This window comes from Canis aureus, chromosome 16 (genome assembly GCF_053574225.1).
Source record: "Canis aureus isolate CA01 chromosome 16, VMU_Caureus_v.1.0, whole genome shotgun sequence".
NCBI lineage: Eukaryota > Metazoa > Chordata > Mammalia > Carnivora > Canidae > Canis > Canis aureus.
This window is the reverse complement of record NC_135626.1, coordinates 52,272,801-52,299,430: the sequence shown is the minus strand read 5'-3', so window position 1 is coordinate 52,299,430 and position 26,630 is coordinate 52,272,801. Positions and strand designations below refer to the sequence as shown.

General features: G+C 39.2%; 2 long non-coding RNA genes across 2 annotated transcripts in view; one reads left to right on the top strand and one right to left on the bottom strand.

Annotated features, from left to right (window-relative positions):
* The window catches only part of LOC144286920 (uncharacterized), an 81,366-nt gene extending 60,318 nt beyond the window's left edge, over nucleotides 1–21,048 (bottom strand). The window contains exon 1 of the long non-coding RNA XR_013354867.1: nucleotides 20,961–21,048. This is a non-coding gene — a long non-coding RNA (uncharacterized LOC144286920). The remainder of the gene's footprint in view (nucleotides 1–20,960) is intronic.
* Nucleotides 1–26,630, top strand: part of LOC144286924 (uncharacterized) — a 1,061,786-nt gene that overhangs the window by 984,293 nt on the left and 50,863 nt on the right. The window lies entirely within an intron of this gene.

Here is a 26,630-nt window from a genome sequence, read left to right as displayed (position 1 = left end):
TTTATTTATTTATTCATGAGAGACACAGAGGGAGGCAGAGACATAGGTAGAGGGAGAAGCAGGCTCCTCACAGGGAGCCTGATGCAGGACTTGATCCCAGGACCTCAGGATCATGGCCTGAGCCAAAGACAGACACTCAACCACTGAGCCACCCAGGTGCCCCACAAAACATCTGTTTTAGAACTGTCAATCACCATAGTCCCTGTGCCAGATATAAGGATGATTTTCCTAAGGATGAATCATTGTATATAAGTATATATGTGTATATAGATATATAGAATTTGTGTATATATATAATATATATATTTTGGTAAGAGTTGATCTTAACAGCTATTGCAGCTTTCAGTTTGATTGATAATTTTATACTACATGCTAGCAAGCCTTGTCACATGTGTCTTAAATCAGCCATTTTGACCTTATGTGTTTTATTTGTGAAAAGGAGACTTCCATCACATTTTTTTTCTGACAGAATTTGTCTTTAAGAATACATAAATTCCATTGTAGCTATATAACTCCTCCATAATTGCCTTATTCATCTCTAAATTATGCTTAGAGGAGGCAAGATGGATGATACAAGCTTTTCAATGTTTTATGGAGAGTTAGATGCAGACTTCTTGGAAACTGTTTCTCTCAGCTCTTCTTTTTCAGCTAATACAGGCATCAAAACTCAAGGAAACTCACTTGCTGTAGAAGCTGATCTGCAGAATCAATTGGATTGTTTGCTAGACTAAAAGATCTGTGATGTTTGGATCCCCAGAGCTTTATTTGGGGGGTAACCTTTCATGTAGGGTCACCAGTGGCTTCTAAATTTAATGTACTTTCACCAGTGGGTTTTGAAGCCAAGCCTCCGCTCTGTTGTTTATGCGGATTTGGAGGGGGAGAATTGACATGCTCATTCAGAGGGAAGGTAAATTGAGTTCTGTCTTTTAGCTCTGGATTGTTGAACAGGTTGCAATATAGTTGTTATGACACTAGCCTGGTGTTGACCTTCATGTAGGAATTTTTGTAGATTTTGCAAAGCAAATATAAATGCAATGAACTTTAGTCATGGCCAAAGCCAAACTGAGAACACCTTTGAAATCTAGATTAAAAACCCATCACAAAATTTATTTCATATAGGTCAATGAATTATAAAAGTGAGGGGTATTAACTTCAAATATCCCCGCTCTCCCCCTCATCCACACACACAAAAGGCAAGTGCTTGGTAAAATGCCATTATTTTCACAAGGTAGAAAGGAAGGGATAAAGTAACAGGGTATTTCTATGTTAAAAAATAATAACAAGGTCTGTATTGACCTGTTCCATCATTAGCTTCTCCATCAGTTCATAACTTCAAAATGTTTTCTCAAATGGTTATGTATTTGGCACATGGGAGTAAAATTTGAAGTGGTAGCCTAAGTTTTAGAGTAAGCCAAATCTATCACAGCAGTAAGTTAATGTAAAATAACATTCATGAGAGATGTTAACTGGCTAACTAACAATACACTGCAATAGACCAGACCCAAGTTTGCATACATCCAAGGGAATAGTCTGTAGGGGCCTGGGAAACCATTACTGTCACCATTTTCCTATATCCTTTTTGGAAAAGGAAGACCAAAATGTGCCCCAGGTCTGAGATATGGTCCAGAGCACATATTTATAAGAAAAATTCTTAAACATCAAAAATAAAATAAATGTTTGAATATCACAGCAAACATTAATTTGATTGCAAATTAGTGGGCGTCTTTAGAATATCAGTGGCATTGTGTGAGAATGAATTTTAAATTTGATCTAAGATCTCTGGGGTCATTTAGCTTCTATTTTCTATTGTCCAGGAGGAAAGGAACAAAAATAACTTTAGTTCTTCCTTTTGCACTTGTGAATGAGTGGTCTCCTGGCATAGGCCTTCTATTTCTTGTATTTTTCACTTATCTTATACTCAGGTTATAAGTCTGAGCTTGTTATATTCAGATGACGGGAAACCACCTCTAAATTCTGTGCTTAGTCAAGAGAGCTGTGTATAAAATTACACACACATATACATAATATACACATTTACATATATAATTTCTAACAAATGGTCATTTTGAGTGCCCAACACATGAAAATAAAACTTCATGAGACCAAATTCTGAGACCATGGAATGGGCTAGGGCCTATATGTGTTGTGCTGTTTTACTAAGGTATTATTTCTCCAGAATGCACCATAGTGTACAGGAAGGAGCAGGGCCACCTGGCCATGAAATGGGACAAAATCCTGAGAAGCAGAATTTAAAATAAAGAAAAAAGAGGTGGGATAGTGTGAATAGTAGATTTTGCTGTCTAATAAAGATGAAATTTCTGGTGACACAGTGATTGGCCAGGGATGCTCTGCTGAGCTCAGCGGGGGTGGCATGGGTTTGGCTCCAGGCTGCAGTTTCCATTCAGGTTTCACCCTTGTAGTGGTCAAATTTCTGGGGCCTGCTGGCTGCTCAGGACCCATTCTTCTTATAGTGATGCCAGAAACCCAAAGGCATAACTCAACTAACTGCACTAGCCTCTGCTTACATCATGTTTGCTAATATCCTGTTAGCCAAATCAATTCATGTGCAAAGTCAAGGGGGGAGAGGGAGTAGGTGTATAGTTCTCCCTTAGAGAGAAAGTACTGAATATTTGCCGAATGATGATCTAATATCATAAATGGTCTGCGTAAAATCTTCAATGTATTGCTCTTTTATTGTGTGGTAGGAGGTTGGCTTGGTGATCTGGTAGTTTGATGGGGCTGGAGAGATGATAAGGGACTTGGCCACATTAATAATAGTAATAATACTAACATTACTGATAATAGCATATAACATTTACAAAGGCAGGATGTTGTATCAGGCTAATAATAAATAATAACAGTAGAAGCTGCATATGCACTTATACTTTAGACATTGTTCTGAGCACTTTACAAAAATTAATGTATATAATTCTCACAGCAACCCTATAAAGTAGATGCTATTATTACCTTAATTTTTAGGTGAGGAATTGGGGGCACACAGAATTTAGGTGGTTTTCCCAGCATCAAATAAGTCTAGTAAATGATGAGCAGAGATAGATGCCCAGAGTCCATGTTCTCCCTGCTTCTTCAGCCATTTTATGGGTGGAGGGCTGACATGATCTAATTTACATTTTTTGAAAATATTTTATTTATTTATTCCTGAGAGAGCGAGAGAGAGAGAGAGAGGCAGAGACACAAGCAGGCTCCATGCAGTGAGTGGGACTCAATCCGGGGTCTCCAGGATCAGGCCCTGGGCTGAAGGTGGCATGAGCCACCAGGGCTGCCCTAATTTACATTTTGAAAAGTCATTCTAGATTTTCTGGAAGAAAGAATGGGCAAAATCATGGAAATGGTAAGGTCTATTAGAACAATGTTTCTCAAAGTGTTACCTAGAGCCTGCTATTATGACTTTGTTACCGGCCCATGACAAAGTAAGCACAGAAATTGAGAGGAAGCGTTTAGAAGCTCTTACAGAGAACTTGATGTTATTTCCAGACCAAAGTGTGTGATCACTATCCTAGTAATTCATTTTTACTGTATGTTATGAAAGTGTTGGTTCATAATGGATTGGAAATGAAGCACAAAATAAAACAAAAAATGCAAACAACTCTCCCTTCGTCACAAACAGCTTGAGAAAACGCTGTGTAGATTAGTGCGATAATCCAGGTAAGTGTTTATTGGTAATACCTTGAACAAGGGTGATGCTTGCGGAGACAGAAAGTAGGTGGATTTGATAAAAATTTTAAGAATTAGTCAGTCTTAATTGCAAACATCTTAGCAGAGATTGAGGGAGAGGGGTGGAAGAGTACTAGGCAGATTTAAAGGAAGCATTCAAAGATGCTCATCTTGCTTCATTTATATGGGGCCTGCATGCTGCTGGTGGTAGCAGTTTTAAGGAAAAATCACAGGAATACAATTCTGTTTGAAACCCAGCAAAGAGGAACTTAGAGGAAACTTTTGGTAATTTTCGATGTAGGTGAAATGCTTGTTTACTATTTCAGAGTGATTGATTCATCTTGGTTTGCCTGGGACTTTCCCACTTCTAACGCTGAAGTCCCACATCCTGAAAGTCCCTTCAAGTCCCAGGCAAACCGGAGTGGTTGGTCACCCTCCGTTTTATACTGTAAATAGTATTTTATGTTATACTGGTGGTACATGTGCAGTAAACATCTTCTTCCACTTTGCTACCAGCTCATCTGGTGAGGTCCTCCATTCCTGGGATATTGGAGTATGATATAGATGCCCAGACAAAATAGGGGGATTTGAGTGAGCCCTATTGGAAGAAATTTCCAAAATGATAAAGAAATAAGAGATGGAAATAAAATGAGATGTTAATTATTCAGACAGACCTTGGAATTTTTTCCTGCAATGTGGAATTTCTCACAAATTCTTGACTTTGCTGACTTTATTTTGCCATGGGGAAGAGAAAGCATGAAAGGAAACTACTCTACCCTAGTCCATAGGGAAGAGCTGGCAGGGAGCACAGAGTGTCAATAGCTTCAAGAAGACATGGCTGTTTCAGCTTAGAGCGCACAGAAGAGCAGGATAGAACATGATGGGAGGGACCCGTGATCTCCCCTCCCCACATGAATATCGATTTCAACTTTTTAGAGAGTTGATTGTGATGATTCCACAACCAGAAAACATAAAAGGATATCCAGATCAAGGGTGGAGTAGCTTAAAAAAATCTTAATAATGATTTGGAGGGGAAATGGGGAAAGCACTTGTTGATGCAAACATAAACTTTTCACGTAGGAAGCTCATTCTTGAGTCTTTCCTATTTATGCAGGAAGTGGATTTAGAGCTTCCATCCCACCAGCGGGTGGTGGCATACAGTGTGGACTGTGTGGCTGATGGCTAATTAGCTAATGTGCTTCAGTCCAGGGTGCCATCTGAATCCTTAATTCTGCCATACAGATCCAGTCCTCACAAAAGGGCCGCCATCTTGGCTTTTTAATGTAACATTTCTACTTTCCCTTGGGCCGTATTCTCACTGTTGCCTTAGGGACTGTCTTCTTTGGCACCAGATGTCTCCTAAATACTGTGCAGTTCTGGATATCTGCCTGAAAGGATCATCCGAACTATGATCTCAGCAGCCTTCTCTCAAGAATCAAGGGTGAATCTGTGTCCTAAAACTAGGACCACACCTGTATTTAACCTATATCACCATCATCTAGGAATTTCACTCCCTGAGACTGAGACCTTGCCTCCCCCTTTTCTTTTTAATTAATTTGTCACACACACACACACACACACACACACACACGGAGAAGCAGGCTCCATGCAGGGAGCCCGACATGGGACCCGATCCTGGGTCTCCAGGATCATGCCCTGGGCTGAAGGCAGCACTAAACCGCTGAGCCACCCGGGCTTCCCCGAGACCTTGCCTCCCCTTAATGGTCTTCCCTCATCAGTACCAATGAAGAGGGAGCTCCATCTGGCTTTGAGTATTCAGCTGCTAAGCAAACACCCTGGGCTCAGAAATTCTTTTATTTATTTATTTATTTATTTATTTATTTATTTATTTATTTATTTATGATAGTCACAGAGAGAGAGAGAGGCGCAGAGACATAGGCAGAGGGAGAAGCAGGCTCCATGCACCCGGAGCCTGACGTGGGATTCGATCCCGGGTCTACCAGGATCGTGCCCTGGGCCAAAGGCAGGCGCCAAACTGCTGCACCACCCAGGGATCTCCAGAAATTCTTGAATACTCTAGTTAAGTATGCCTTTGACACAACCCTTTGGATATTCAGTGTTGTATTACTACATACTCCCATTCAAGGGCCAGCCCTGCTGCCAGGCCAGGTCTCCTGTCATGGAACTGGTTTCCTTTCTTTCTCACTCTGAGTTCATAGGATACCTCTTGACCAAGCTTACTCCAGTGATGACAGCTGGGCCTTATAAAACACAAAGGATGACGATCAACTATGTGACTACCAAACAAAGGATAAAGAGGACAGCTGCCAGGGCATATGGAGCAATATTCACAGATGACAGAGAGAAAGCAGGACTGCTCAATTCCATGTATACTTCTGGCTTCCCTATTAAGTCAAATAATCGTCAAATGTGGTTAAGAGGGAATTGATGCCTGGGATGGGTGATGAGTAGTAATAAGAGGGCACCTAAGTATTTAAATGAAAATTCTCTGAGGTTCAGGTAAATCACTCTAGGATTCTGGCAGACTTCTCAAATGGGATTATTTAATCTTGATGGATAATCTTTGATGAACCTGAGAGATGCAGGAGATAGTCAATCATATCATTTTCCAAAAGGGCAAAATCCAGATTTCAATAATTAAAGACATATGAAATTAAAGGCTTTTCACAGAAAAAATTGAGAATACATTTTTAATCAGATGGTTCTTAGTGCTTAGAAAGAAATGTGTTGGTATAATCCAAGGGCAATAAATGGCAAGTAAGTCCTTAGAAACCAAAGGAGCTTTATCACTCTTTCAACCTCTTTCCATTTACTCCTCTATCTACTTCTCTCTCTGCTCTGATTTGTTCCTCTATCTTTCTTTTGCAAAGAACAGCTGCTGTTCCCTCTGCTCTTCCTGCATGACACATCATAGCTGTCACCAAGTGAAGGGGGGGTATCCTCAGATTCTGAGTCTACATTCCTTCACATGTCAAGTACCTGTCCCTAGTAAAAATTCTAGAGCACACATTTTATGGCCCATTGACAAAACATCCATATTTAACTCATAAGAGGGGTTAAGATGGGAGTACTTGTATTCTTATTGATCAAGAATTAATCTATCAAGTGGGACTAAGACCACACCTTTTCTAAAGCTTCTATTCCCACCTTTCAGAATCAAAGGAGACTCATTCGCTGGGGTTAAGACCTTGCCTTTCCAAACCTTCTTAACCGTCATCATCAAGGATGAAAAAGGAGCTCCTGAAATACCCCTCTTTCTACCACTGAACATTCACAGACTTGCCACTGGTTCCTTGAATCCATAAGGACCAATCTTATTTTGTATTTATCTGTGCTTATACACATCACTTCAAAAACCTTTTGACATACAGGGCAACTCTCATCTCCCCCACTCTAATGCTCCAAGGACCATGAACATCCTCTAATCTGTTTTCCTCTACTATGCTTCCACATATCTTGAAACCCTTTACCACATACTCTGGATTTAATGATCTATCATCAGTAAAATCCCATATATCTTTTATCTTTTCATTTTTTGCCATTTTATCTTAATGGAAATTTGGTTGTCTCTGAGGATGCTGTGTTTACTGTAGCCTTCTCAAGTAATGGCTGCTTTTGTCCTACTACTTTCTCACTTCTAGGCCTGAGGGATTGGATAGGTGTCCTCTTTGCCTTTTATTGATGCTTTTAGACCATTTTCCTCCTCCTCTCCTTTTTCTTCCACTCTGAATCCAATATCATCAAACTATATCAACCACTATCTCTCATTCACTGAGTTTAGATCATGAGGTAGTTCTCCAAATTTCTTTATGATTTTAGATTCTTGTCAACTATCCCTCTCTCTAATATGATTCTTTTTTTATAAGATTTTTATTTATTTATTCATTCATGAGAGACACAGGGAGAGAGAGAGGCAGAGAGAGAGGCAGAGACACAGGCAGAGGGAGAAGCAGGCTCCATGCAGGGAACCTGACGTGGGACTCAATCCCAGGTCTCCAGATCAGGCCCTGGGCTGAAGGTGGCACTAAACCGCTGAGCCACCCGGGCTGCCCTCTAATATGATTCTTATGCCCTAATGATTCATATATATTTAATATATAGCTGATTCTTTCAACTTTCTGATCTTTTATTTCCTTGATTTTATCTCTTCCAAAAAATCTTGTCTTCCATTCTACCTCAGCCATTATTTCTCATTATCATATTCTAGACCTTGTTTTAATTAATAACCATAAGTCTTTCATACTCTCAACTTCATGCCTTTCCTCTCTCACTACCATCTTGAAAATTTTCCAGTTCATTTCCTCTAATAGCCCAATTTAAAAGGGTTTCCAAGACCTCCCACTCTACCACAAAACTCCAATGCATTGAACATATTATTTTTCTTCTCTTGCTCAATTCCTTGATGTCCTTTTTCTCCTCCTTATCAGGGTAAAAATTATACATTCTTTATAATCACTCCTTTGCATACATCTTCATCTCCTTTGCCTGTATCTTGGTAAAAAAAATATAACCCTGGTGAATTTTGTCTTTTTCATTACTCCAAACTTATGCCCATGTCTAGCTGAACATGGCTAGAAAAAAAATTCACAACCACATTGGCTAGCCTCATTATAAATTCATGATTAGAAATCACAAATAGGCCTTTAATGCTTTCAGGCAAACATAAATTCCTTATCCATTATTCTCCTACTCTTCTAGATGATTATGTCACCATCTCTGTCTCCTTAAAGCTCCAACATCTCCTCCTCCATTTTTGGTCTATGGTGATGATTTTGCTTTTGGCCTCACTAAAAACGTGAAAGCACTCAGAAGAGAACTGCCACTGACTCTACCACCACCTCTATCTACTTACCAACATCTGAATTCATGTCCTATACTTTCCCTTTGCCTATCTCAGCTCTTCTCTCCACTTGAGTACGTGATTCCATATCCTTTTGCTCCAGCATCACTCAGCAGTTCCTTCTTCTCTTGCCAATATCATCAATATTTCCTCTCTCTATGGGATTGTTCTCATTTGTTGTTTCTCAATTATAAAAACCCTCTTCTTGGAGGGTGGAAGGGTGGGAAAAATGGGTGAAGGGGAGTCGGAGATACAGGCATCCAGTTATAGGATGAGTAAGTCATGGGAATAAAGGGCATAGCACAGTGTATATAGTCAATGGTATTGTCATAGTGTTGTGTGGTGACAGATGGGAGCTACACTTGTGGTGAGCAGAGCACAATGTATACAGAAGTTGAATCACTATGTTATATACCCAAAACCATTGTAACATTGTGTGTCAACTATATTATAAACAAAACAAAACTCTCTTCTTGATGACACATTCACCAACACTTGGTACCCCACTTCTTTGCTTCCCTTTGGAGCAAAGGTCCTCTAATATGATTTGAGCTTATTGACTCCAATTCTTCTTACATTTCCTTAAACCACTCTAGTCAGGTTTTTGGCCTCATGACATCACTGAAGCCACTCTTGTCGATATAAGCAATGACTTCTACATGGCTACATTGAATGGTCAATTCTCAGTATCTATTTTATTTGATCCAATAGTGTCATCTGACCTAGTTGAAAGCTCTTTCTAGCACTTTGTTCATTTGGTTTCCAGGCCTCTACATTATCTTGCCTTTTTCTCTACCTTAGCAATTGCTTTATTTTAATCCTCTTCTCTGGTTCTTTCTCTTTCTCTTTTTAATGTTACAGGGCCCCAGGGCTAAGTCCCTTGATTTACTTTCATCCTTTTTGAGCTCATTGAGTCTCATGGATTTAAAAACTATTTATATACAAACAAGTTCCAATATATTTCTAGATTGGACCTTTCTCCCAAACTGCAGACTTGTATTTCCAATCTGTCTAAAATAGACTTTCTGATTTTCCTCCCGCATCCCAAACTTCCTCCATCTCTGGCCTTCCCTGATCACAGTTGATGACAACAACTCCAAGTATCCTGTGTCTCAGGCCAAAAACCTTGGCATAACTCTTTTCTCTTTTTCTTAACCATGTGCAATTTATCAGCAAATATCGTGGACTTCATTTTCAAAATAAATGTGGAATTTGACCAGTTTTACCACTGCCATTTCTCACTACTACTGACTGCCTAGGTCTGCGTCACCATCTTTCACTGAGATTACCACAATAACATCCTAACAGATATTACTTATTCCTTTTAGATACAGCAGCCAAAGTTATCCTCTTAAAATGTAAATCAGATCATGTCACTCTTTTTAAAGCCATGCAGTAATTCATTCAACATATGAATTAAAATCCTCATGATGACCCACTTACATCTCTGATCTCATTTCTCAGTCTTTTCTTCAAATCATTTACTCTACTGCAGCCACATTGATTTTCTTGTTTCTCGAACAAGCCATTTGCCTTTTGTCTTAGTGTTTTTGCATGGGTTCTGTTTTCTGCACAAATGTCCCTTTCTCAGAAATTTGCATGGCTGACCTCCAAGTCTCTGCTCAAATGTCATCTTTTCAAAAGGACCTAGTGAATCTACTTAAAATTTCACTTCTCACTCCCAAAACCCTTATCCCATTCTACTTTTCCTTTTTTTTTCATAGGATTTATCTTCTGTCATAGTATGTAATTTACTTATGTATTATATTTAATATCTTGGTTTTTCTCCCCTGCTATAATATAAGTTCCAAAGGGCAGAAATCTTTGTCTATCTTGATCATTGATATATTGCAAGGGCCTAGAACAGTTCTTGGTACATAATAGTTGCTCAGTAAGTATCTGTTGAATAAATAAATGAATCCTAATTTCTAGATGTGTCTTACTTTGTTAGGTGTCCCTTCTTTTTCCAATCAGCCAAGGTGAAGGGGATGAAGTCAAATGTAAATAAACAGGATTATTTCCTCCAGAGATGGGGTAAAGTAGGTTCTCTAAGAAGAAACTTTTCTCTAAGAAAGTAGAATAAAGGTAGAAGGGAAATAATGAGCACATCTGTAAAGATAGGATCATGAAAGTGTTGAATAACCAGTAGGTTATGGGGCTTGGGGCAAATCTTAGAAGTTGGACTAAATGAGATTGATGACTCCTTCCAAATTTAACATTATACAATACTTGAATACTCCCAAGAGTATGGATGCCTGGATGAGATTTCTAATGGTGTTCGGGAAAATTCTCCTCTTGCTCCTTATCCATTTAATAGTTTTATCTTCAACTTTAGAGACTTAGAACTTAATAAAGTTATCAGAGACATATACCGAGAGAGGTAATATACAAGATTGTAGAATCAAGGATTAAGGACATTTCAGTGGACTCCAATAATGGACTAAAACAAATAAGATAAAACTTAACAAAGATCAATCTAAAGTCCAGCATTTGGGGGTAAAAAAAAATCAATTGTGCAAGTGCAGAATGAAGGAAATGAGGCTTGACAGCAAATTATGTGAAAAAGACTTAAGGGTTTTAGTTGATTATAAGATCAATATGAGCCAACAGTGTGATGTCCTAAAAACAAAACCAAAACTTCTCAAATGTAATCTTGGGCTACATTTGTAGAAACATAGGCCTGGATGTATAGTAAGCTACATAATAGTCACAGGGTACTTCACATTATGGAGAGGATGGGTAAAATGTTTTGTCTTTAATCTCAAGTTTTTTACTTAGTTGAGGTTGTCCCATTTTAAGAGGAGCATTGACAAACAGGCAAAATGCTGAGGACATCAGAAATGCTGGGTTCTTTCAAACTACATTTATTAAGGGCAGATATTATTCCTGGATGTAGTGAATAAGCACACCAAAATCCATGCCATCTGGAGTAGTCAAAGAAAGTGAGGATAGTTTAGTTTTAAAAAGCTAATACATATATTTATTTGATAATGTATTCTATCATAAAACAGAAATACTTTAAGATATTTAGTTATTGTGCAAATTTTGAGCAGTACAAGAAATTGGAAAGAAGCCAAAAAAATTTTCTTCGTGGTTACCCTATTCACGGATAACCACATTTTTGCACACTACTTTTACTCCATGCAAAATTTCCAGAATCCAAAGAAAGTGTGAAAGTGTGCATGAATGGCTTATGTGGGCCAAATCTGAAGTGAGGTTTTTCACTTCCATCCACAGTTGACTGACTGGTCAGAACTAATTTTAGGGTTCACAGTACTATCAAGGATGCTGGGAAATATGATGTAGCTTTGTCCCAGAAGAAAAGAGAATGGTGTTTCTTGTATAATCACAACTCTCTTTTGAGACCTGGTTACTCTAGTTGGCTTTGTTTTGATTATGATTCAGTGTATCTGCTATTAGAAATATCATTCTTGGGGCATCTGGGTGGCTCAGTGGTTAAGCGTCTGTCTTTGGCTCAGGTCGTGGTCCCAGGGTCCAGGGATCAAGTCCTGCATTGGGGTCCCTGCATGGAGCCTGCTTCTCCCCCTGCCTATGTCTCTGCCACTCTCTCTGTGTGTCTCTCAAGAATAAATAAAATCTTAAAAAAAGAAATATCATTCTTTACTTGAAATTATTTTTGGATCAGAAGTAGTTTAGTTTACAGTTCTCCTTTTTTATAGTTGCCATTTTGTCTTTCTAGCTTTTACACTGAATTTTGTTCAGGTGATTTTTTTTGACTCCTGGGTTAGATGAGTATTTAACTTCCTAATTTTCTTCACATGATCCTGACTTTTTTTGTTTGTTTTACCTATATTCCATTAGGGGTAGCCTAGTAGAAAGTGCACTGCTGTCTGAGCACTTGAGATTGTTTTGATCAGAGCAGGAAGGTAGAAATCTGCCCTTCTGTCTACCTCAAATGCCTTCCTTTTAAGACTTCCTCAATGCTTCTTCAATTGTCCTGTACTAATGTCTTCTCTCACATACAGTTTCAACTCATTGCTTTTAAAGAGCAGCAGCTTCATTCTTTTCTATAGCTCTGTTTTTGTCATGATTTTTCTATGTTCTGATCTCTGATCCCTTTTAGTCTCTAGATAGGTTTGTTTAACTGCATCCCTTCATGCACCACAGAATCTCTCTGCTGGATTTAGTTTCCTTAAAACTACATGATGCTTTGGGAAATCCCAAACCTTGCAAAGTATCATTTAATAGAGGATAACTGAAGCATCTTGACTCAAAGATAAAGTTTTAAAAACTTCTTTTCACTGGTAGGTACAAGAGATATTTCTTGTTTCCAAAACAGTTTGGCAGGTTAATAAATTAACAGGTTATTTTTTACCAAAATAGTGATAATTGGGTAATTGGCCTATGATACTTCGGAAATAATTTCAGCATAATATATTATATATACATATTTGTGTTCATTTTAATCCATTCACCAAAGATAGTTGCTGGATCACACCCTCCAGAAATGGTTAGCCAGCATTTAATCCAGAGGCCACACTGCAGAAATGGTTACTCTAAGTATTTTACTATGCAGATTTCTGATCAATACAACAGGCTTTGTTAATGAGTATAAGTTAGAAATGGACTTTCATTGGTAAACTTAGTGGTCAAGATGTAGGGATTATCTAGAAGATACTCTCTATCCATGCATGAATAGGGCAAGGCTAAAATTCATGTAAGACATACTGTTATGCCTGTGCTAGTTGTTTTTAATCAACACCCATTCTGATGGGGTAAATGCTTATTTTTTAAAGATTAAATAAATAAATATTTGAGAGAGAGAGAAGGAGAGACGTAAGGAGGTGAAGGACAGAGAGAGAGGGAGAGAGAATCCCCAAGCAGACTCCCTGCTGACTGTGGAGCCCAACACAGGGCTTGATCCCAGACTCTGAGATCATGACACTCAACTGAGAGCACCCTGTAGCATTTTTTTAAAAGATTTTATTTATTTATTTATTTATTTATTTATTTATTTATTTATTTATTTATTCTTGAGAGAGCCAGAGAGCAGAGGAAGAAGCACAGGAAGAGGGAGAGGGAGGGGGAAAGAATCTCAAGTAGACTTGGGGCTGAGTGTGGAGCTAGATGCAGGACTTGATCTCACCAGCCTGAGATCATGATGTGAGCTGGAACCAAGAGTCAAATCTTTAACCAACTGAGCCACCCAGGTTCCCTCCCCTGTTTTGTTTTGATATTAGATAGTAGTTTGAGCATTGCTTCTTGGAACAAGGATATGAATGAGAGACACCAGGGGTGCTGGAAGTGGAGCCCATTTAAGATTAGCTTTCTCTCTCTCTGCCCCTCCCTCCCACTCATATGCTCTCTTTCTATCCTTATAAAATAATAATAATAATAATAATAATAAAATAATAATAATAATAATAGAGTGAGAGAGCCCAGCAGTCAGTACCCTTAGAAATGGCACAGTCACTGCATTTGGTTATAGGGTTACACAGTGGTCAATCAACACAACTGTATGCAGCAGCCCTGAAAAGGGCTTTAGGTTATGATTCCTAGGCAGTCTTATATTAAGTCATTGATTAGAAAGATTCTTGGTTGTCTGACTCTACTTGAGGGTTAGTTGAGTCCTGGTGTTTGATTTTTGGCACATTTGGCTTGGGTAAGCCTCTCCCACAAGGTGCTGTCAGATTTTCTAAAAAGACAGAGAGTTGGGATTTCATCCTGTTTAAAGAACAGGATACATGATTGTCTTGGGACTGCCTGCTAATTAAATGGCAGGATTCCATCAGACATTTGCCTTCTTTGCTACTTTGTAACAAGATTGTAGAGAGATCTGGAACCATCTTTTGCCTCTAATGAGGAGCTTTCAACCTGTAGTACACTTTGCATAGGTAAAATTCAAGATGTCCATGGTGTTGGATATGAAAATGGATTAGGGTTTTTCCTTACTAACTCTAACTGAAATAAGACTTTCCTTCAGTTATAAGTGTAGGCAACACATCCTTGTGTTACTAACTTCCTTTGTCACTAATAGAAATCACATTTATTTTCATCACATATAACTTTTATTGCAGATATCCCAATGTGCCATTTCATCTCACCTTTACCTTGCAATTATAGTGATAGCAGATCCACTAGTAGGTCTATTTTTAATTTATTAATAGAGAATTCTATGTATTTTTATATCACAGGTATTTAACAATATTTCAACAACTGTATTTCAATGTAGTTTGTTTTCTTTTTAATTCCTATGCTTTTTGTCTTATACATTTAACATGTTATTCTGAGGAGACACAACAATGATGCAGAATTTCTGCTTTTTTAAGGCAATTGTTATTTACCAAAAAAAAAAAAAAAAAAAAAAAAAAGCCTAGTTATTTACGACTGAATTGATTTAGGTTAGTTCCCAACAAAGTGGACAGGTGGTGCAAGAATAAAGTCAATGGGAAAAATGTGGTAAGGAATTAACACCATTATCCACCATGCAGTTTGGGTGATTCTAAGCTGGCCAGCACCATGGCAAATTTTGAAAATCAGAGGCAATATCTCTGCAGATATGGCATAGCTAAGTTCTGAGAGGTTGTGCAAGACCTGGCCCATTGGGTGGAGAGGAGGAGGATGGCATTCCTCTACTTTCTTTTCCCGCTGTGCAATCTTGTTTTTATATTTCCCTTCAATTTTTTTCATGATAATTTTAAACAACACCATGTAAACATACTAATTTAGATATTTTTGAGAAAGTGTCACTTTTGGAAAATACTCTTAGAGGGAGCAAGTATACCCCATTCTCTGTCCCCATTCTGTCTGTTTCACTTCTGGACATCCTGGGAAATAAGTAGAATACAAAGGACTATAGAAAATGACTTACAAAATGATTTTAATTTTAGAGAATGGTCTTTCCTTTTTCTCAAAAAACTACTTTATCTTGGTGTACATTTCTACAGTAGTCACCACGATAAATACTAGGTAAGGAGTTAAGTTAGGTAGTTGAGGATGATAACAAAAGATAAAAGAAAATTTCTCTTTATTTTAAAATTATATATAGTTCAGTAATTTTCAAAATTTTTTGAAATTTTTTTTGACCTATAGTCAGAAACGCATTTCACATCCTGAGCCAGTACACACGCATACATGCGCGCACACATGCTTGGAACAAAACCTTTGGGAATCAATACTTAATCCTTATTTCCATTTCCATTCCATTTCTTTCTTTGCCATTTTATTCCATATTTTTCATTTAGAAAAAATGCTAGTATAGCAGAATCTGAAGCTTGAAAAAGAATATTGGCTTAAGTGGGGTTTGTACCTTAAATTTCTAAACACAGTTCAGAAATAACACACTATACTTTCTCCTACCTTCTCCATAGCACTTATCATTGTGAAACAAAACTAAGTGAGGGGATTGTGGGGGACCTAACATTAAGAACTTACTACGTGTTGATAACATTATATTTGTTTTGTTCTCTTTTCTACTCCTCTGAACAGTCTTCAGGAATAGAAAAACCTAAACTTCATAATGGCTGAACTTTTTATTTATTTTCTTTTTCACTTATGTATCCATAGTACCTAAAAGAATGACTGGTATATATTAGGAACTCAATCGCTATATTAGTTAATTTTATTGTCTCAAATTTAAGGAAAGAAAACTGAAGCTCAGAAGGATTGGTGACTTGCTCAATGTCTCAGGGATTGTAGGGGGTGGATCTGGGCTTAATAGAATCTGTCCAATTCCCAAGCCATGGGATGTGTAGTGAGAAGTGTAGAGTCAGCCTGTTAATTTGACTTTATGCATACAAGATGGTATTGTGTACAAGGAAGTTTGGTGTGGTAGGTTAACACCCTGTTTTAGAGTAAGATCTGGTCCTGAAGGCTTGGGCCGTTTTTATATTTTTGATTATTCATTCATGCTGAGTCAGAACCAAGATCATAGGAATATTTTGGTCACAGGTCATACATTTTTTTTAAAAAAGATTTTATCTATTTGAGAGAGATAGAAAGAGAGTGAGAGCATGGGCGGGGGGGGAGAGGAGCAGAGGGAGAAGCAAACTCTGCTGATCAGGGAGCCTGACATACGGCTAGACCCAGGACCCCGAGACCATGACCTGACCTGAAGGCAGAGGGTAACTGACTGAGCCAGCCAGGTGCCCCAACAAGTCATGCATTATGACTAGAAACTTTTTTTCATCATCAACAAAACAATCACAGCTAGCCATTCTGCTGACTTTGTTGGATTCCATCAGGTAAACACAATCTGAATCAACCAAGAGTTAAATCTATTTACTTGAAGACAGGCAAACCCTTAGTGCTCTTCTACAAGTTCTAACCTGATGGTGTGGAGCCCCTGGGATAAAGTCATAGTTGGTTCTTTACGAAGGCAGAGACCTTCTCTAAATCTAGATCACATAGATTTCCAAATAAAATCATTCTGGCTGGGTCACCTGGGAGGCTCAGTCAGTTGGGCATCTGCCTTGGGCTCAGGTCATGATCCCAGGGTCCTGAGATTTAGCCCCACATCGGGCTCTCTGCTCAGCAGGATATCGGCTTCTCCCTCTCCCTTTTCCCTGCCTCCCCACTCGTGGTCTCTCTCTCTCTCTCTCTCTCTCTCTCTCTCAAATAAATAAGTAAAATCTTTAAAAAAAACCTCATTCTGGCCAAGAGAGACACTGAGCCAAATTAACAGTACCCCTCCCCCTACGTCTCTCCAAAGACCTTGGCAATAGGCTTTCTCAGATAGAGGTGGTACAGCTGTTGTCTGAGGTAGAACTATCACCCTACTGCCTAACAATGACTAGCTCACCACCCCAGCAACAGAGGAGCCAACAAGACTAAGACATTTAACAACTAATCATGGAGCTCCAGGAAGGAGACAAAGCTGCCTAGCAACTCCCCAAACAGAATTGCCTTTAACCATGTGAAAAGAATTTGATTAATGGATTCAGAGAGTTTGGCGGTAACCATTGACATCCAAGCATAGAGTATGTTTGTAGGAATGTGAGGCTGGCAAGTTGTTTCAGGCTGAGATTGGGGTTTGAGCCATGGAGGAGGACACTTGAAGCAGAGTGATTTGTGTCTTATATCTTTAAAGATGGATTCTCAGTGACTTTTTAAAAAGATTTTAATTATTCATAAGAGACACACAGAGAGCTGCAGAGACATAAGCAGAGGGAGAAGCAGGCTCCCTGTGGGGAACCTGATGCAGGACTCGTTCTCAGGGCCCCAGGGTCACGCCCTGAGCCAAAGGCAGCCGCTCAACCACTGAGCCACCAAGGTGCCCCTCCCAGCTGTGGTCAGACTCAGTGAGTGGGTAGCAAACTGGAAGGCAGGTTGTACATTTTTGGATATTGGGGCCATTAAGAGCAGAATGTTATGTTCACTGGTCGATGTATATCATTCTTAGTGATAAAATCTTTGGGAAAAATTAATGAAGTCTGGTGAATACAAAATGCATGTAAAAGCACTTGAGTTTTCATAAAGGCATATTTTCACTGAGTTGTGTTGGACCGTGGAGTCATCCTTTTCCATTGCAGGGGGTTACACATGAGTTAGAGATCAGAGGCTCTGGCACACTTTGGCCAGTCTTTTCTGAGCTCAGTAAGGATTTATCTCTGGTTTTTGCCTGGTTTAGTAAAAAAAGAATGAATGCCTCAATAGTTGCTCAGCATTTACAGATGGAACTTCTGAGCCATTCCATTTTGTCTGCCTGTTCCAAGCACTGCTTCTGGACCTCCTATACCTTATTAATTTGATGCAATATGTACCTCTTTCTTACTTGCATAAAAAAACCCCAACGCATGGGGGTGGCTTGGGTGGCTCGGTCTAATTTCAACTCAGGACCTGATCTCAGGGTCCTGGGATGGAGCCCACATCAGGCTCTACACTCAGCAGGGAGTCTGCTTGTCTTTCTCCCTTTGCTTCTCCCACTGCTCATGTTCTCTTTCTCAAATAAATAAATAAAATCTTAAAAAAACACAAAACCCCAAACTCTTTGTAACAACCTCCTATTTAGTTTGTCACACATTGGTATCACACTACCATGTGATAGTGTTGCCAATTTTAAAGTGTCTTAAATATTTGTGTCTATTTATCAGAGATTTTCAGAGGTTTTTGAACTATTTTTATGAACCCTGGGATACTTACAGGAATGTATAGTGTTTCTATTCATTTCTCACATATATGGAGTTAGTTTATTTATTTTTGGCCAGTTAGCCCTGCTTTACTTGTTTGGCAATTCTTCGTGAATTTAAATTTCATCTCCAGCTCTGAGTTTTCCAGAAGCAAACTCAAAAAAAAAAAAAAAAAAAAAAAAAAAAGGGTGCTTCCTTCCTTTAGTTTATATACTGACAAATTTTGTCAATGCAGTGCAGTTTTACAATTTAAGAAATTATAATTTTGGAGAGCTATTCCTCCATTTTCTCTGTTATTTTGTTTTTTCACATGCAAAGCTCATTTTCCCCTAAGGATGCCAACTTATTTAGATGAATTTTCACCATTTTGATAGGATATTTCTTTTTTATACAATAGCCTTAATAAAGAAATAACAAATTTTTGATTGGATATGCCTGAAAACAACATTAGGCTTTTTTATGTTATTTTAGCATTGGAATGTGAAAGAAAGTGGTAAGAAATACTTGTCTGTACAATGGCTCATTGATTAAGTATTTTGATACTGATAAGCATTGTTGACCCTGTTATTCCAAGGACACTATTTTAGTCTGTTTGGGCTGCTTTAACAGAACGCAACACACCAGGTGGCTTATAAACAATAGAAATTTATTTCTCATAGTTCTGGATACTTGGAAGTTTAAGGTCAAGGTGCTAGCAGATTTGGTGCCTGTTGAGAACGTACTTCCTAGTTCATAAACAATTATCTTCTTGTCATGTTCTCATATGGTGAAAGGGACAAGGGAACTCTCTGGATTCTTTTATATAAGGTCTCCATCCTCATGATCCAGTCAATTCCCAGAGGCCCTGCCTTCTAATACCATCACATTGGGTGTTAGTACTTTACATATGAATTTTGGGGGACAAACATCCAATCTATAGTATATACTAATATTGACTTTATGTAGTGTTACTAATTTTGTTTAAGCAATCCTTTGGCACATTTGCCATCACTAAATTATTGTAGCAGTTTTAAACTTAAAAAAATTGAATTTTCTCCATATTTGACATACTTTATCTCATAATTATCAACTATAGTAGGAATTATTGCGTCCATTTTACAGGCGAGAAAACTAAGGCTCAGAGAAGTTAGTAACTTTTCAAAGGTCTCTGACCCAAGTCAAGATTTAGTGCAAGAATGAGATTGAGTTCATTTGAATTTACTCTTTCAAATCTCTTTAAAAAAGCATAACAATCATGTTCATTTTGACAGGTTTTCATGATAGTAATTTTTAATGGTTTCATTTAGAAAGACTGTATGTAGTTGTTACCTAGACAATTATAGGCTTCTTCAGAGGGCCTATATGTAGCAGATGCTCCCAGTGTCTCATTCTTATCCCCTTGGCGCTTATTATGTCCAGGCACACAGCTAACCTCCCATTACTAGCACATGTATGTCTTTATAGGCAACAGGTACTGGGAATTCATGCCCTCCCCCTCCCTTGACGTGTTCATTATTGTCTTCTATATGCCAAATGTATATGTGTACCTTCCCTCCCACCCCAAAATCCATATGTTGAAACTCAATGCCCAATGTAATGGTATTAGGAGGTGGGACTTTTGGAAGGCACTTAGATCATGAGAGTGAAGTCCTCTATAAAAGACACCCCATAGAGCTCCTTCTGCGATGTGAAGAATAGCTAGAAGGCACTATCTAGGAACCTGAAAAAGTGCTCTCACCAGACTGAATTTGCCTGGGTCTTGATCTTGGACTAGTCTCCAGAACTATGAGGAATATATTTGTTGTTTATGAGCCACCCAGTTTATGGTATTTTATTACAGCAGCCCGAACAGAATATGCCATTCACTTTCTTCTCTTTCCTGTTTTACTTCCTTTCTCCATTAGTGGTATTTTTTTTTTTTTTTGGATCACCTCCGAATGAACTACTTTTCCTTGAATCTTTATTTCAAAATATGTTTCTGGGATAACTCAAACTAAGACACCACCTTACCTATTTGTTATGGATATTGGAAGTAAACCTAGTAAACCTTATGGCCTGGAGCATCCAATCTCAGGTTGGGGCCCTCTCATTCTGGAATTTACAAAGGTGGCTTCTCATTTGCCTGGCCAGTTGTCTGTTCCTTGCTTTTGCCTCCTTATCTATATTTTATTTGACTGCAGACTAGAATTCCCAGTTCCCTGCTCTGACTCTTTCCTTCCTTTTTTAAAAAATTTTTGATTTTTGGCAATGCATTTGGGGCTGACTCTCTGGTTAGTCACCTTATCTACCTAATCTCTTGACACTGAGCATTACTTCCATATATTAGTTATCTATTGTTGCATAACAAATTACTACAAATCTTAGTAGCTTATGATAATAAACATTTGTTATCTTACAGTTTCTGCAGGTCAGGAATCTGGGTGCAGCTTAGCTGAGTGCCTCTGGCTTAAGTTGACAGTTAAACTGTCAGCTAGAAGTGTGGTCTCATTTGAAGGTTTGATTGAGGGAGATCTGCTTCCAAATTCACTCATGTAGTTGTTGAAAAGCTTTGGTTCCTGGCCATACAGTTCTCTCCACAGGACTGCCTCATGACATGTGTATTAGTCTACTTGGGCTGCCATAACAAAATACTGCAGCCCGGGTAGCTTAAATGCCAGACGCTTATTTTCTCACAGTTATGAAGGCTAGACGTCCATAGTCAAGGTCTTGACAATTTTAGCTTCTGGTGAGAGTGCTCTTCCTGGCTTTTAGACAGTGGCCTTCTCACCATGTCCTTACATGGCCTTATTCTGTGCATGTATGGAGAGAGAGATTTCTGATGTCTCATCTTCTTTTTATAAGGACACCAGCCTTTATGTCCTCATTTGACCTTAATTACTTCTCTAGAGGTCCCATCTCCAAATACCATCACATTAAGGGTTAGGACTTCAACATACAGACTTTGGGAGAGACACATTTCAGTGTGTGACACAAGGTACAGGAGACAGTGAGAGAGCAAGTGAGAAAAGCATCCATAATGGAAGCCATAGCCTTTTCTAATCTCATCTTGAAGGTGACATCCCATCACTTCTGCTGTGTTCTATGTGGTAGAAGTGAGTGCATAAGTTTAACCCACGCTCAAGAAGAGAAATTTAAACAAAGGTGTGAATTTAGTAGGTGAAAATCATTAGGAGTATACAGGAGAAACTCTCTTGCTTTACTCACACACATAATACTTATGACACTACATACATGGGTCTTGTTTCCCCCACACACCAAGGCAATTCTCTGTGACATCAGCTGGATGTCCTACACTTTAATTCAATTTAATTCTGACTTGCTAGAGTTAGTGCAGATCCCGTACGTTAAGGGCTAAATCCACAAGACTGCTCTCAACTTCAAATACCAATAGTGAGTAGTAAGTTCCCAGGTTACCCACAACTTCTGTATGATTTGGTTACAAAAGAAGTTCCCACAGCCCCCTCCTTGGAGTTGATCATTTGCCAGAATAGCTCACAGAACTCAGGGAAACAATTACATTCACCAGTTTATTATATAATGAAGGATATGATAAAGGATACCTATGAACAGTCAGATGAAGAGATACATGGGGTGAGGTGTGGAAAGATTCTGAGTGCAGGAGCTTTTGTCTTTGTGGAGTTGGGATGTGTCACCCTTTCCAGGAGATAGATATGTAGGTAGAACTTCCAGCCAGGAAGTTCTCTGAACCCCCCCTTCAGGGATTTTAATGGAGCCTTCATCATGTAGGCAAGATCAATGATAAACTCCATTTCCAGTGTCCTTTCCTCTCCAGAGAATGGACAATGTGAGTATAGTAGATATGCGGTGTACCTCCATGGTAGGCTGCAATACCCCTATCTCAGTAGGTTGCTGTGAGAATTAAATAAGGTTATACACATATAGCACCCCAAATTTTATAATTTCTGAGAGCAAGCATTCATGAGGGATTTTACTAGTGACTAACAGGTTTGATTCCTGGAGAGAAGCATTCATGAGACAATAAACTAGGGAAGAATACTAACGTGATTGGGTAGATTTTAGAAACTGCATTAGAAGTTTGGCCATCATCTAAAATATGTGGGTTTCTTGACCCCATTTATTATCCACTTTACTTTCCTAAACTTCAGCAGACATTTAGCAATTCTGATATCAAATTCAAGAATGAAGTAAATAGTGTTTAAAGAGGAGAATGAACCAGTTGTATTTATATGCATATGTTGAGGAAAGAGAGGAGGCCGTGTTCTAACCGAGGGTGTTATAAATTGAGAACTTGGGTGAGAAAGGTACACACAGATTAATTTATAGAATCCTGTCAGCAATGCTACTTTTAAAATAGCACTTATAGGCTCTCTGGCAAAGGAAAAGTGAAACAGCTGGACCTGCTCCAGCCTCAGGCTTGTAAAACCACCAGTCAGTGAATCCAATAAGCAGATGCACATTCCTACCTTGAACCACACCTCCTCCCCCACACTTTTCCACAAATCCTACACACCAACCCTCACAAAAATATTTCAAGTTGGTTTACAAAATTGAGGCCTCAACCCACACTCATTACAGCCACAATCTCTTATCTCCTCTCCTTTGGCCATTTCCCAATACACTGAATCTCTTTCCCGGCTTTGCATGCTTCGTCAGAGCAGAGCTTGTCTTGAGCAGAGTTATTCACAAAGGATCTTGAATAGGATGGAGCCTTCATCCATATCTGGATCCATTCTTTAGCTTTTTGTAGGAGTGTGATTCAACCATCTAGGAATCCCTATGGCAGAGTCATGTGTTCATTTGGAAAATGTTTTCAATTCAAATTTGTGACAAGCACTGTGCCAGGGGCCAAGGACACAACAGGGCACAAGCCTCAGACCTTTCCCTGAAGGGAAGTCTGATGGGGAGACAAACAGATGTGCAGGAGTGCAGGGCATCATGGGAGCACCCAGGACAGGGAGGGGTGGGCATGGTCATGCAAGGCTCCTTGCAGAAGGGGTGAATGGGAATTAGCAAAGTGCAGGTGGAAAAGAGAGATGTGAAAGGAATTGAGGGAAGACTATACGCTATGTCCTGGGAGTAAAACTCCAGATTAATTGGCCAAGCAGGTGATTATAAGAGATTAAAGAGAGAACTGTATCCACTGGGTTCTGAATTCTTGGTCTACCAGCTGGCCATCAGGCTGTGGGAGTTGGAAAGAAGTCTAGCAATGATGGACAAGATGCTGAGTCCAGGGTGAGTTCTGTTGTGCTGGTAGGGTATTTTTGAAAGTTGAATTTCAGTGTCTTTGAAGATTATGGACTTTTTGTTGTTTGTCCCAAACCCTGCCACTTTTTAGTGTTGTAAACCAGTGGGTTATGTATTATGTTGCCTGTCTGTCTTTTTTTTGTGTGATCCTGATCCCTGGTCTGTGCCATTTCCTCGATTTTTAATATAAGGAGCTCAATTGCTAGATAAATAGATCACTCATTTATTCTTTCATTCAACAAATATTTATTTTGGCTCTGTGAGGGGGGCTGGGTACACATCGGTCATTTCAGCTTCAATGAAACTGATAGTCTGAAGACGAAGACAAATAAGTAAATAAGCAAATGGACATATATAAATTTTGCCAAGTGCTTTGAGGGTAAGGTGAGATGATAATAAGGGCCTACTTTAGAATGGATGGCTAGAGAGCCTTTCTGAGGGAGAACATTTAAGCAGAGACTAGAAGAAGAAGAAAGTTTTTGGAAGAGTTTGGGGGAAATGTGCTCCAGGCAGCAAAAGTGAAGCCAAATGTGAAGTTGGGCAGTTGGTAACTTGCCCAAGGGAGTTTCTGCTCAGCATGCCATGAACCCTGGCACAGGGTAGTGTCTGTCCAGAGGAAGGGGTATGCAAATTACAGAAACTCCATGAGAAGGCCCTACCTGGGAAAGATCAAAGACCAATTTTTGAACTGTGGAGGACAGATGTCCTTTTAATGTAACATGAATATTTGAGAGGTACAATGTAGGGAGGGTGGAGTTGGGGGATATATCAAGTTGTGGGTGGTGTGGGAAATCCAGCAATGGTAGAGGAAGGCAATTCGTGGAGATGAGGGTGACAGGGACCCACCAGGGGGGGCATCTATGCTAGGAAGACCCAATAAGGCCAGTCATCTGGCTTCCCAGGCAAATCAATGCCCTGGGAAACAAAGATTTGGAAATACAAAGCAATGATGGGGAGGAGGCAGCCTTAGGCTGATGGAACCTGGTGACACTGGTTTCCAGCACCATGGGAAAGAGGAAGAAAGTAGAAGGAAAATGGGTCAGAACTAAGTAACAGGGCAGGGATCCAGTCACCAGAACTGGTCCCCTAGGATCAGAGAAGAGTCCCAAGGCTCTTGGCACATAGGTTATTGGGCTGCTGGCCTTTAAAATCCTTCCTTATAAAACTTAACTTTGGGGAGTGCCCAGAGCAGAGTTTGGTTTGTAGGAAGTAATTAAGCTACATCAGATTTGAAGATTAGATGGACAACGTGGAGATCCAGGCAAGTCATAACATGATCTACACATCTGGTGTCTTAAACAAAGCAGAGTATAAATGTAGTTTGATGTGACTCAGTCTGGGTGCACCAGTGGTGACTCTTAGTCATTTCTACATTATTTTTTTAGTTGCGTCAGGCATTTCTTATCCACCATGTCACATCCTCACAACGCTGCTGTCCCCAGAGTCCTTGGCCACTTGTTTTCCCCAGCTGCTGCAGCAGTTGGCTTCATAAGGGCACAACCCAACAGTGTTCTGCTTCCTGCCCCTGCTGTGCATTACTGGCTTGCTCCTCTGGGCTTTCCCCCAAAGCCTGTGAGGTGTGAGATGCTGAACTGGCATCACGTTACATATAACCTGAAAGTGTGGGGGAGTTCAAGTCCTATGAAGTGAACTTTAGTCAAAGAGAAATGGAAGCTAGCTGATAAACCCTTCCTTCTCCTGCTGAGACACACTAGGTTATGTGTCTCAACAGTTGATTGTGTGGAATGGAACAATTGTCCTTGTTTTCAAACAGTGGCCAATTCAGTGGCCTGCCTTTTTTGCCATACTCCCCCTTTGCCTCTTTCTACTTCATGGGATTGCACTTTTAATAAAGTACATAAGCTTTTGCCCCAGGCTTTGCCAAGGTACAACCAGTTTCCAAATTGTGCTGGGGTCAGTGGCTTATAGGTCAGTAGCTGCATAACCCAATATTAGCCAAGAGCCACATGTGGCTATAGAGCACTTGAAATGTGGCTGGTCCTAATTAAAATGTGATATAAGTGTGAAACACACACTCAGATTTTGAAAATATACAAAAAAGAGAAAATATCTCAATAATTTTGTAATATTTATTACCTAAAGAAATGATAATATTTTTGATGTATGGAGTTAAATAAAATGTACTGCTAACACTAATTTCATCTAGTTCTTTTAACATTTTTAAGTCTGGCTATAATATTTCCATTGGACAGCACTTGCCTAGAGTTTGTGGAATCCAATCCTTATCCCATTAGAAAGTTTAGAACCATACCTGGTAGTTTCCCATCTCCTTTTGTTTTTTTGGGACTTCTCTTGTTTTCTATAATTTCTTTAAAAGCTATTAATCAGGGGGACGCCTGGGTGGTTCAGTGGTTGAGCATCTCCCTTTGGCTCAGATCATCCCAGGGTGTGATCCTGGGGCCCCAAGATCGAGTCCCACATCGGGCTCCCTGTGAGAAGCCTGCTTCTCCTTCTCCCTCTGCCTGTGTCTCTGCCTTTCTCTCTGTGTCTCTCATGAGTAAATAAATAAAATCTTAAAACAAAAGTTATTAATCAGGGATGTAGTCAATAAGTGGTATTTCCACACCAAGGGAATATTTTTATAGGGGCCAAAAGAAGCAATAGCTTGTGTATTTCATCTATTCAACTATCAAAATGGCCATCGTATTTGTTAATGCATAATTCTGCAGGACGTTATGTTTGTAATTTAAACTATAAACAAACAGGGTCCTAATTTGATGCCTTACCAGGCATATTAGCATAAGTGCAATAGGTGTTGAAAAGGCTCTTTTGGTATATTTTATTATATGTATTTTCTGTGCTATAATTGAGTATCATGA